A 13,109-nucleotide genomic window follows, 5' to 3' on the forward strand; every position below is an offset into this window, starting at 1 on the left:
AAAAACATTTCTTCTTACACAAGGAAATGGACTCTGTAACCTGCAAAATTGAAATGATGTTCCTTAAAGGTGAATACTTGTACATCTGTCACTGTCTAACCATTCACAAAAATAATTTCCCTCTTCTACTGACCCATGTCTGACCTGGCCTGAGAAGATTTGTGAAAATTCAGAAAAACTAACATAAATACTTTCTTTTGAAGAGAAAAAAAATCTATCTCAGCACGCATTTGGGCCTAATGCAGCATCTTCCTCCATAATGTAGTCCGATAGTCTAATAATGGCATCCTCACCTTCCCAACTCACACCTCTGTCCATCTCAGCCCAGACACTGCGTAAGGAACAATGATAATCTCATTTTACTAATGCTCTGCAGCCTGCATTAGAACACAGGCAAAGCACTGTCTCAGCCCAACTCTACCCACCCAGGAAACCGTTTGTGTGTGTGTGTGTGTGTGTGTGTGAGAGAGAGAGAGAGAGAGAGAGAGAGAGAGAGAGAAAGAGATGGAGAAAGGGGCCAGGGGGGCTGTGGGATAGAGGGGGCACTGAAAAATGCGGTGTAACCTGAGCTGCTCGGCCCATCTGGAGAAGGCCTGCATTGATAAGGGTTATCCCACAATGCACTTTGCTGCAGAGTAGATCATTAGAGGGAGTCTGACACACGGATCAGTCTTTTGAAAGTATTTATTTGCATCACAGATAAGGGAATTTGTATGATAAAATAAAACATATCATGTTTAGGGAGTTAAAAGTCAGCAGGTGCAAACAAAGAACTGAGAACATCACTTCTTACATTCATGTGGCATTATCAAAGCCCAGACTGTGTGGTTACATGTACACACTATATATGTCATATGTGTGTGTGTACATATGTTCTGTAACATCAGACACAACCACAGTTAAGCCGAATCAGTTGTCCGGTGAATAATAGCTTGAGCCAAGCTCTTTTATGTCAACTAGAATCAGCACAATGTCAGCACTTACCCACTCTCCTTCTGTTTTAAAGGCCAACCTGCATAAAAGCAGTAGAGCCCCTGCACAGGTCTGATGACGTCCACGTAGATCAGATATAGCTAGCCTGCAGGCAAACTAATAACAATACAACAATACAGTAACAATACAAATGATATTAGCTCAAGCTGAAGTGTAGGCTATAAAGCAGGATTTATGCAAAGGCAGATAAAGAGGTTTTAATCCCCAGATCCCTGTGCCACCTACATTAGCAGACCCTGACCCAGATATATGGAGCTCACTATGTAGCAGCTTTTCAAGCCATACCGTCAATGGACTGTTACAGCAAACCAAACCAACATCTGAGAAAGACTCCCTCGCTCACCACCCTTTCCATGGAGGGGAGGGAAAAAAGGCTGCATTGAAAGAGAAGGGTAAGATGACACCGCACAGTTTGCCAATTATGCCATGGAGCTAAGAGAGGAATCCCCTGATGGCTGGCTGAAGGCAGAATAGCTCTATACCTAAACCTCTATACGTGAAGTCAACCAGTGAGTCCCTCATGCTGCAGGGCTGCACTCACTTGATCTAACTCTGCTTGTCAAACCTGAAGACAAGTCTGACTTTTGAACAGAGGAATCCATTATCATCGTAACATTATGGGCATGAAATATTTCTTCCATTAAATCCATGTAAGGATGCAACTAATGATTACCATCACTTTTTCAAATAATACATACGTTTTTCTAGTCTGCATCAAGAAAAATTGTATTGTGGTCAAATGCCCTTCACAACTTCCTAGAGTCCAAGGTGATGAGTCAAAATTATGGTTTTGTCTGATCAACAGTCCAAAAGCCAAAGATACTGAAAGTAATAGTATTATAAAACTGATAATAGTAGCAAATGCTCACAGCAAATGTTTCTCTTTTTTGCATAGTAAATGACATAATCAACTATCATTCTATTTGACGAGTAATTTTCTTTTGATTAATTCTTTAAACGTACAATATGTAACTTCCTGCTGCTTGGAGTCTCTCAATCAAAACAAACCAAAAGACGCAGTTTGGTGACATTGTGAAGTAGCTTGGGATCAGGGGAGTTGTTGTCTTGACCACCATTGCACCTAGAATTTTTGTTCAGTGTTTATCGTTCAGGAGGTTTTTACCGGGAGCCGAATCATCTGCAGAGGTTCCCTCCTCTCCAAATCAAACGGACCAGGTGATTTAAACCAGTTAAACACTGAATAAAGCAGTTTCATGTTAAAAATCTGTGTTTTTCCTACGCTGTCTGGCTCATCGGCGGAGGGGGCTTGAGCCGAGCTGCTGTTAATGCTTCAGCTTGTTTCTCTGATAACTTAAAGCAACACCAAAGATTCTTTTGTACCTTAAAATAATGTTTCCAAAATTGTTTCAGTGGTTCATCAACTCGTAACAGGGTGAATGGCACTGCTGCATTTGCTTTGCGGCCCTCTATCGGCTATAACCGCACTATGCAAGTTTGCCAGATCGGGTAGTGGCTCTGTAGTTCGAATGAGACATAATGGACACAATTCCGCTTCCAACCTGTAGGGGGACCGAAGAGGAAAAGTGCTTTGGTGTTGCTTTTATACAGTTAAAATATATATATATATATATTTTATATATAATGGCCAAGATCTAAAGTGTATCGTAAAAAGGTGGCTTAAAACTGGATACATAGTCAATTTATGACAGCTTATGGCAGACAACCACAATGCGGACGCACGCGCAAAGGGACATGACGCCATTGACAGACAACCAAATGTAACGTTAATTGACTGTTACCTTGAATAAAATTACAGATTTCTCTGGGTTTGAACATTGTTGGAAACATTTAGGATAATGCAAGTACACAACTCAATAAAATACACATTACATATTACACCTTTAACTGAGTACTTACTTCAGCATGAAAAGCTTGAACACTGACGTTATGACATCTTGGTTTGGGGAAGAAGATAGTAAACATACAGTATCGTCTGAGGAAGTGATTTTGGGAGGTGCTGATAGAGGTATTTGCTTTGATTGCATTGTAAACTCTTGTTTCAAAAAACACTTGAATTGATTTGGTCTCATTTCTTTCTTGTTTTTAGGGGCATTACCCATCTTCTAGAGCCTATTTTTTTTTATTTTACAAACATACATCATATCAAATTTACGCAGAATAGACTAAATATGAGAACCATATCTTGACGTTGTTTTTGAGTTACAGTCCTTTGCAAAATCCACATTTCCATTGTCTCAAAGCTTAAAAAGCGTTTGCGTCCATATATCTCCACATATATCTCCATATGTTGCCTCCTTCATCTCCTCTTTGGTAGATTCAAGAAGGCAAGCAGCTCATGGTTTTTACCTGGATTCCTCAGTCAGTGCTTGACCCAGGTCTGGTACGTTGTATGCTCGACCACGATGCAGACTGTCCTTCAAAGAGTCACTGGAGCTCTGAGGCTGGGGTGTGCAGGGGAGGAACAGAGTCTTACCCCACCCTTCACCACCATCAGCCACTCACTCACTCACTAATATGTCCTTAAGATGTCTCTCTACCTTGGACTTGAAGGCTGGTTTTGTCTCTGAGTCGTTTTTTTAGCTGGTGGACACTCTCAAGCAGTAGTTGGCAAGTCTAGAACCACCGGATCCATCTACCTCACCAGTGTGAGTTCTACCATTGCCAAACACCACCAGAGAGCCGCTGGGCCTCTTCAGACCCACGTGCGCCCCAAACATGGATTCTTGGGATGTAGAGTGATTCAGATTGATACAAGAAAATCGCTAAAATGAGATGGCATCTGAATTGCTTAGCAAGAGGAGTTACCTTTAATGAAAAGATGGGACAGGAAAATGGGGAAAATCATCCACTGAATGTTTTTACATAGTCAGGCAATGAATAGCAAATTACATGAAAGGACAACTGAAAGGAGAAAATGCCTTACACAGGACAGTGAGGAGAATTCAGAGATCAATCATGAGCAATTTTTAACTGAGACACCAAAATATGTGCGAATACAGAGAAGTTTACAATTCACGATTATGCAAAAGCGATGGAAGTCTGTCTTGTCCTATATTGGCACTACACATAATTGCTCAAAGTATATATACAGAAGCAAAAATGTGCTAGTGCCAAAATGGGCAAAGAAGAGAAGTGGCTGCATCCAAATGCAAGCAGCTGTTGTTATAGAGGCACATCAGGACAGAGAGATGTTGAAGTACCCAGAGAGACGTGCGCAACTCAGCTCATGCAACCGCACCAGAGTCATTATATCACATTCACCCCACCCACAAGCACAGGAGAGGAGAGCCACAGACAGTAAGCCGCTATGGACGGACATCATCAAGTGGTTCTTTCTCTGCTCTGTTTATGGCCCTATGGTAATTCACTGATAGTGAGCTCTCACAGTGAATTCTACCAGTGCCATACACAGAACAGGAGTCATTATCACCCCAACACCTAGGCCAGCCAGTCAGTCTTTGAGGATAGTCAGCCCAGTGAAGCAAAGCTATATGCAAACTAGACCACCCGACCCTCGTGAGGAGAGCAGAAACAACAGCCTGGAGAGAGAAAGTGAGAAAAGGAGGGACAGAGATATGAGAGCAAGGGATGTGAAACAGGAAGAGGAGCATCCACAGCCTTCAATATGTCCAGAGTGTTGCAGTGATGCAGCTTAACTCAAGATGCACTGCACTGCAGTGGATTGATCCATGCGTTGAGTAACAGGTCAAAGGCTACTGTGTCTCAATGTGGGCAACTAAATATAAGTCCAGTCAATCCTAGGGGGAGCAAACATGCTCATCTAATTGCTCACTGCTAATCACTTGCACTGCCATCTTTAGATTTCTAGGAAAGGGGAGTTAAGGTTGACAGCAGGTGACTAGCAAGAGGGGATTTTACAAAATCATTGACCACACTGTACACTCTACATCAAATCACTACACTCTTGCTATCTAGCAGATTTTTGTAATTTAAACAGCACGGCTGCTTAATTTTCCTCTTTGCTTTGCAATTGTTCTCAGTAAAAAATTACAAAACAGGAATAAATCAATAATGCCATTTTTCAAACACATACAATGATTCAAATATTATAGGCAAACACTGTACGCGACTGACAACGTACATGCAAATGATTCTACATTAACGGCTACTACTTTGTTAGGACGCAATGGGGAAACAAACATTGTAAGACAACTTAAGGTTGGGCCCTTATGGTTTATAGGTAATCTCTTTACAAGACGGCTCTGCCCTCCCCCTACACCTCCAATTTGTCCAAAGTGTGACACCCTAAACTTGACCTCTTAATTCGCTCTGTAGATTAGCGTTGTAACATTGCCCTATCAATGTTCTTCGTGGCTGCATGACGGAGACATACTGCCACCTCCTCTACACAGCAAGTCAGTATAAGGCCATTTTAATCTTTGCAGGTCTATGTTTAATCTATAGCAAGCTTTTTAAAATAAACTTCTCCCTATAAAAGTCAAATTAACAGCCTGCTAATAGGTTTTTGATATCTAACCTGCTAACTATATTAGCTCCATCAAAACTGGGTTGTGATTTGGCTTGATGTCTTAGGGACTTACAGCAAGCAGTAAGTATAGCAGTATTTTCTCTCTCATCTATGTAAAGCACAAATCCCAGAAAATGGCTGCCATCAGAGTCAGATGTGGACATTGCAGCAAATCAACTAAAGCCACTTTCTTTTTCAATTCAGCTCAAAATAAACAGCTCAGTATGACTTTTAAGTCCACACAAATTATTATACACAATATTGCTGCTGAGTGATAACCTTCTGTCCATCTCCCGACCTTGGATGTGTTGTCATAAGCATCTCTGCGCTGCAGAAAATCCGAATCGGAGAGGCTAACCCCCCTCAGACGCCTCACCCTTGCTTCAGCCATTAGCTCCCTCACCCTGGGCCCTGCAGTGCACGGAGCTCCCATTGATTCCAGTGATCAAACCATGTACTAAGTGATTCCTCAGACGCCCAAATGGCTCCCTGAGCAAGACTCCCATTGCCATTTCCTGGAGAAATCAATACCACTAAAAAGCCAAGTCGAAAAGAACCTGCGTCCTTTAAAGGTGTGTCCCTGTCTTGTTTTCCCATATACCTTAATTAGTTAATAATGGAGCTTCATGAGATTTTGAAATATGTAAGAGTCTCTATGAACCATGGCTGCAGCACAGAAACTAAATTTGTTGCATACCACAAAAACATATTACTTAATTCATTTTAGTTATTTATTCATTCTAAAAGATTATATAAATATCATTTCAAAGTGTTTGTTCATGTAGACCTATTTTTTTTTTTTTATCCTGTAAAAAATCATCTTGTTAAGATAGTTATCTGGTCAACAGATGACATATATAGTCATCTTGCTTTGATGTGTCATCAAGGCCAGCTGTTACTAAATACACAACACATCTGCATTAGCCTAAATAAAAAGGAACCACCCTTTTTAATGAGGATGATTTAAAAAAAACGGATATAATCCATGTGAAAACTGTTTTATTATTAAGGTTTGCACATTTTTAGTAATTCTGTAGCTTCTATACACACTGTCAATAGTTCATAATTTACCACATCACTCCTTAATGAACAATAGTAATAATATAACACATTTACAAAGGGAAAATGGTAAAATGTCATTCCATATCAGAATATTGCAGTAAGATTAAAGATTTTTTTTAAAGATTAAAAAGATAGTAGGCTACTAACTATGGTAGACACGTCATACATCTATTATAGCGATGTTAAAAATATTTTTTAAGCAGCATGTGAATTTACTAACACGCTTTATTCGACTGTAATGTTAACATTGCATAGGCCGGACTGCCTTTTGTCTTTGCCATCGTTAGTTTAACCTCAGAGCAGCTCCAAAGCCCCTTCAGTTAATCGCATTTGTCTGAATCGGGAGTCTACAAGTCCTCAACTTCACGGTTATTTCAGGAGGATTTATCGCTCCTCTAAATCCTGCAGCAAGATTCAAATGCTCTATCCGTCATGCAACCTGAAGTATGCTCCGGTTTAAACACAAATAGGCCTTTCGAACAAGATGAAAATCCTTTACAGACACTCACAATCTAATTTTATTCCGATGCGAATTTACAGATTGTTTAATGTTACTTTTAAATGTGTTATTATTCTTATTCTAAGAACCTACGGTTTACTTGCAGTTACCATCCTACTTAGCCTATGTAAAATATGTTTACTGTGTTTTCCCCCTTTTTAATTTTTTTATTCTACATATAGGCTAGGCCTACCGTTCTGGCTATCCTCTGTCGATATGCGTAAACATTTATAAAATAGGCTACCAAATTTAGCAGCCTATTAATCAATAGGATTACGCTGTTTAAACCTTGGTTCTCTTCAGTATTTGTTGCAGTTGAAAAAGCAGGTGTAATGTGATTAGGATGTAGGCTACCAACAACCTCCGGCTTTATCGGAAACAAAATTAAAATAGCTACAAGGTCGTTTGATATAAAAGTATGGCGGACAATTTAATTTTGTAGCACTGTATTTGTTTTCTTTTTCTTGGTATTAAGACCAATTTCAACCTGTTCGGACTACTTGTGGGTCAAGGCAGAATGATAAAAAAATTAAAAAAATACCCCGGCATTCGATTTGATTTAGCCTACAGCTATTGCATTTAAAAGTTCTTTTTCTGGTTCTAAATTAGCTAAATCCCAGAAATTATAAACCTGTGGGACATAGGCTACTTTTATGAAATTTCATCGCGCTGCTTTCTTTTTTTTTTCACGCGAAGCTCTCCCCAAGTTGTTTCTAAGCTATAAACCTTATCATGAATAGTCTTACTGGAGTAAAACTGTGAAACATAAAATGTAGTCCATACCTTCCTCCGTGTACATCGTTGTGCGTCACACCTGAAACTACAAACTGCACTGAAGTCGAACCCATCAGACATTTTAGTCCTTAACCTATTTTATCATTTAAAGAGTTCCACTATTGAAGTCGTGTTGAGGCAACACAAGCCTCCGGTCCGTGTTGCCCGCAGCAGGACTGCAGAACTACAATGAAACAAAAGAAATCCAAGCGGCGTTCTGAACTTCCTGAGTATCAAATGTCAATTTGAGCCCTCTCCTCTCCTCTCCCCTCTCTACTGCAGGTTCTCTCTCTCTCTCTCTCTCTCTCTCTCTCTCTCTCTCTCTCTCTCTCTCTCTCTCTCTCTCTCTCTCTCTCTCTCTCCCTCTCTCTCCCTCTCTCTCTCTCTCTCTCTCTCTCCAAACTCAACCTCCTCCCTTTTACCTGAGCGTATAAACTTCACACTGGCAGAAAAAAAGGTGCTCCGTGCACCTTTTTAAAGGCGCAGACACACAAAGGAGCTAGCTGGTTATGGGAGTAAAACAACAGCCCTTAAAATATGCAACTGGTTTAATAGTATGCGCTTAAAGCCTTTAAAATGGACTACAGCTGCCGTGACTGATATATTATCTGGCCTATATATGTGTATATAAATGTTGCACATAGGCCAATGTGCGTTTTTAAATAGGTCCCAAGTGAGAACATGTCCATTTAAATGTGAGACATATGCAGTACATTTTACATACAAACACTGTTTACATACACAACTCTTTAACTTTAAAATCGCATAGCCTGTAAGGGTACAAATTGTACCGGTGTGTACCTGTGTTCATAACAGTGGAGTTTTTCTAGAAGCGGAACCCAAACAGCTCCCATCGTCTCCCTCGACCTGGTTTAGGCTGCGAGCCCAGGAAAGAAAAGACACATTTTTAAGCACCAAAGCAATAATCCAAACTGCATGTGCCTTTCCTGTTCTGTTGCATTCATGGCCTCAGGTATCGAGCCCTATAGGCCTATCTGTAAGGTGGATCTCTCTGGAGGCCAGAAGACCTGAACAGTGGTGGTGTTTTAACCCGGGGACTGCTGCAGTCTGAGCGGATGAAGATTGGTTTTGTCTCTCCGGATTAACGGTTTCCTGATGAATAATTTGGACCAACCCACTGTTTACAATGTCCCAACCCGAGAAAAGACAGACACTTGGTCGGGACATCAAGATCACTCTATTTTTATTTAATTTTCATACTTTCATTTTACTCCCATAATATTGACACACAAATGTAATTGCTCAGTAGATTTGAATGATCCCTGTTGTATTTATTTTATATTTTAGACATTAACTGCTGCAATTTATATTTTACAATGTCTCCCAGAGGCCTGGTACCTGTTTTAATTTTAAAAGGCCTTTACAGGCAGCAGAAAGGAGGCCTGCAGGCCAGTGGTTTGTGTGTAGGTCAATAGTTTACATTAGCAGCACCTGCAGACCACAATGCTGTCACTAGATATAGCCTACTGTTGGAGAAAATGATCTAAATTACACGTTAGCCTACCATTTAAATTTGTATAAGAGTCTTATTCTTCACGGGCCTCTGGATTCTGCTAGAAGATGGAGAGAACAAGCAGGCTCCACCATTAAATTAACTACAGTACAACATGGCTTGCCGTTACATTTTCAAATATTAAACCGAGCATACTATCAGACAGACTATTTGGCGCAGCTTCCCAGCCCCCCATCCCGGGATTAGTTTTAGTCGGCTGATGCTGTTGAGGCTGCAGTTCTTAGGTCGAGATGCTGCAGGATCAAATGACCACGTCCAGATGGCTAATGATTATCAAATACTGCATTTAAAGCCTGCACTAGTGGTTACTCCGTGCAGATTGCATAATATTTCCTGTCTGCGGAAAGCATGAAAAATAGCCTACCTTTGCTATAACAGCAAAATAGGAATATTTTGTTGTTGCCCTGTTTTCCTATTTGGTTATCAACTAGCCTATATTATAGCCATTTCTGTCTCTTTGTTCAGGAATCTGTCACTAAAACCATCCAGTCAAAACCATACAACCTGCTGTTGGCCTGATGTTGGCCTGGTGTCCTGACAGGCAGCAGCTGCTCTTCTGGGCCTTCAGGGGCCTCAGTGCTGCTCCTCATCCCCAGGTTTTTGCAAAGCTGCACAGCATCAGAGGGGCCCCTGCTGAAGTGGGAGCCCGAGGTAGGCCTATGTCCCTTGTTCACTTTTGGGTGCCTAATATATGAGGGCGAGCTCCTCTCCGATGGCCAGAGTCCATTTACCTGCTGTTGATAATTAGGCAGATAACTAGGTGGACACAACTCGTCTAATATTTAGAGGTGATGGGGCTGGGTTTGGTTACACTCCTTTCAGTGTGGATAGCGACAGTGAAATCAATCCGCGGTGACTCGCCGCCGCTGCTCTGCGTTGAGGGGAGGAAGCCTGAAGTCTCTCCGAGCCTTGACGTGGTTTCCACCTGGAAAAACTGAAACCGGAGCCGCGAATCATCTGCGATCATCATCATCCGGCGAGAGGCCGGCGTGTATAGGAGATGAGTAGCCCTTGATGAATATTTAAAACACTCATTTGGTGTCGTGCCGGAGCCAGATGAGACAGGTGCCAGCGGAGGGATCAGATGGACGCTGTGCGTGTGTGCCACCACCCGTCTCCAGTGAAGGGATCCAGGCCATATGATAGGAAGCTGGATGAAATAATAATGCGGCAAGATTTAGTCTACTGCTCCAAAAGAAAAACTAAATAGCAACAATAGAGATCACTTTATTGAGGATGTAAGGCAGCTATCTGAAAAAATAAATAGACAGAGATCATATTTCATTATAAATCCTCAAAGACAGCTGAAATAGATGTTTAAAAAAAATCTGGTATTTCACAGAACTTTATACGGACGTGCTGAATAATACAGTTTCATCAGAACTCTACACATACACATACGTAATAGAGCAATTTCAATTATTGAGCCAGTTAGTAATTTATTCCAAATATTGAGCATAGGCCTACTGGATAAAATAAAAAATATAAAATAAAATGGCAAGCCAATTTCAATAATATTAAATCAAACGGGATATGAATGATAATTACTCATTTCTGTGGGGGTAAATATTAATTTTCTCCTGATATGAAATTACATTTTAGCTCCAACTGGCGTTACTTCTGCAGAGGATTACTGAACAGGGGATTTACTGCCATCAGCAGCACGTGCAGCATCATTAGGCTACCCAGGAAAATAAAACATGTAAAGATGACAGTAAAAAGAAGGTCATGAAATAAGGGCACAATAATACACATCTGACAGCTGGCTGTATTTTGTAGGGATGCCTGATCAAAAACAGGTCAACATTTTTTTTCATATTAATGTTTTTTTTTTTTAATGATGTTTATGTTTCTTTGTATAACTCTTTCCATACAAACCACCTTCTGCAGGGTCTACTACACCACTGCAACCACCAACGCTATATTTCTGCTGTCTGGTCCTGTTGCAGCAAAGGAGTGGATGGGGGCATCATGTTAATCAGTGGGTCATCTATTAGTAAAGACCCAGGGATCACTGTATTGCTTGCTGCTGCTGTACCACCTCCTCATCCACCCCCCACTGTGCCGGTGAAACAGAGCTTGTAACCTGAGAGAGCCCATTGCCTGCCACCCAGCCGCAGCTTGAGAAACCCAACACACAGCCTGCATGTGGTGATGGTTCACCCAGATTGGTTGACGGGCTGTCAGCTCAACAGCAGCAGGGTATATTGAGGAAAGAGAAAAGAATGGAATTAGCAGGGGGAAAAACACAAGAGAAGAAACAAAGTCAGCATTTTTATTTTTGGTATCTTTGGTCATATAACACCCCAAACTGTTTTATATGATTGCACCTGCACCATGTACTTTGAATCTGTGGAGGCCTCATGCCATCAAACGAGGCATGATGGAAAATGTCAACAGCTATACTGACTCTTTTCTAAACATAGATGAGTATAACTTGAGCTACAAGGGCCTTCATTAAAGAATGTACAGTATATTTACTGCTAAAAGCTTTGCTATGGAAAATACCACAGCCAACAAAGATTGATCATAACTCGCAGCAGACAGCCCATGAGCCTAATGTGGAGCCTTGGGGCATCGTAATGCCTTAAAAGGCCACAGCAGCACAGGTCACCTGACCACCCTGCTCAGTGAGGACCAATCAGACAGCTGGCATTACGTCATGGAGGCCCACAGTTTGTCTTGACCAACGCACTGCGGATAAAACAGAAGCTTTAAATATTTCATTGAGGATCTCAGGTTGCTGGACTTCTGGAGGTCAGGACTACGGAGAGACAGATAGCCTCGTCCTCTCCTCCCTCCCTCCATCATTATCCTTCTCCTCTTTTTGATGCAGGAGAACGGTGAAAACAGAGGGTTGGCTTTGAACAGCTAAAAGAGTTTGCTGTAAACAATAGTCCTCAACCAGGGGACTTGAAATGAAGTACACTGACAGGGTTGTCCAAGCTACTGCTTTTACATACTTCTACTGCTCTGACTTGTGCCTCCTCAGAGGTTATTTATTAAACAGAAAACTCACCAGAAGGGATGCAAAATTGCTGTTGCATAATGGCAGGTGTCACAGGAAGTATTTGCACCCTTGGCAGTTTAAGAGGAACTAAATCTACATCATTGAGACTTCAAATTCTGCATTAAAAACTGGAGTTTGTAAGATGATGGTTTTAAACAAGCAGGGAGGGTCGAAATCAAAGACGCAATTGAGGTGCATTGTCGGAATTATTGGAACCATCGTTTTTTTTAAGCTCGAGTCATACTAGGGACTAAAAGTCCAGATACCTCGTCCTCTGCTGCTTTCAATTCTTTTTTCTGTCTTTTCTACGTCCTGTAACTTTATGGAAGTGCAATACTAAATTTCTGGAGTACTACTTTAATTTGTACCCACAGTATGGTGAATTAGTATGAGGAAATACTGTAGCTCTGAACATGTCTGCCTTATCTTTTGTTGGAACACAGACACGTGTCGATCACCTCACTGACATTCCTGGTCGGGATGAAGACCCTCTAGGCTAGGGCTCTGCTCTGTCATGCTGATGCTTGTGGCCCGGCAGGGACGTACAGCACGGAGAAAGAGGTGTGTATAAAGGAAGAGCACAGAGTAACCTTATAATGTACTGTAAGGCAATTCAATCCAACTTCTTACTCCAGCCTCAAAAGACAACACAATGGCAAGATCAAACACAAATCTAACAACACAGCTATTATAGAAACTGCATTACATTTGAGGGTGTTCTTGGAATTTTGTCTACCCTTTTTTAAGTATACATGACAGAGAGAAA

The sequence above is a fragment of the Sander lucioperca genome, chromosome 20, assembly GCF_008315115.2.
Source record: "Sander lucioperca isolate FBNREF2018 chromosome 20, SLUC_FBN_1.2, whole genome shotgun sequence".
Lineage (NCBI taxonomy): Eukaryota > Metazoa > Chordata > Actinopteri > Perciformes > Percidae > Sander > Sander lucioperca.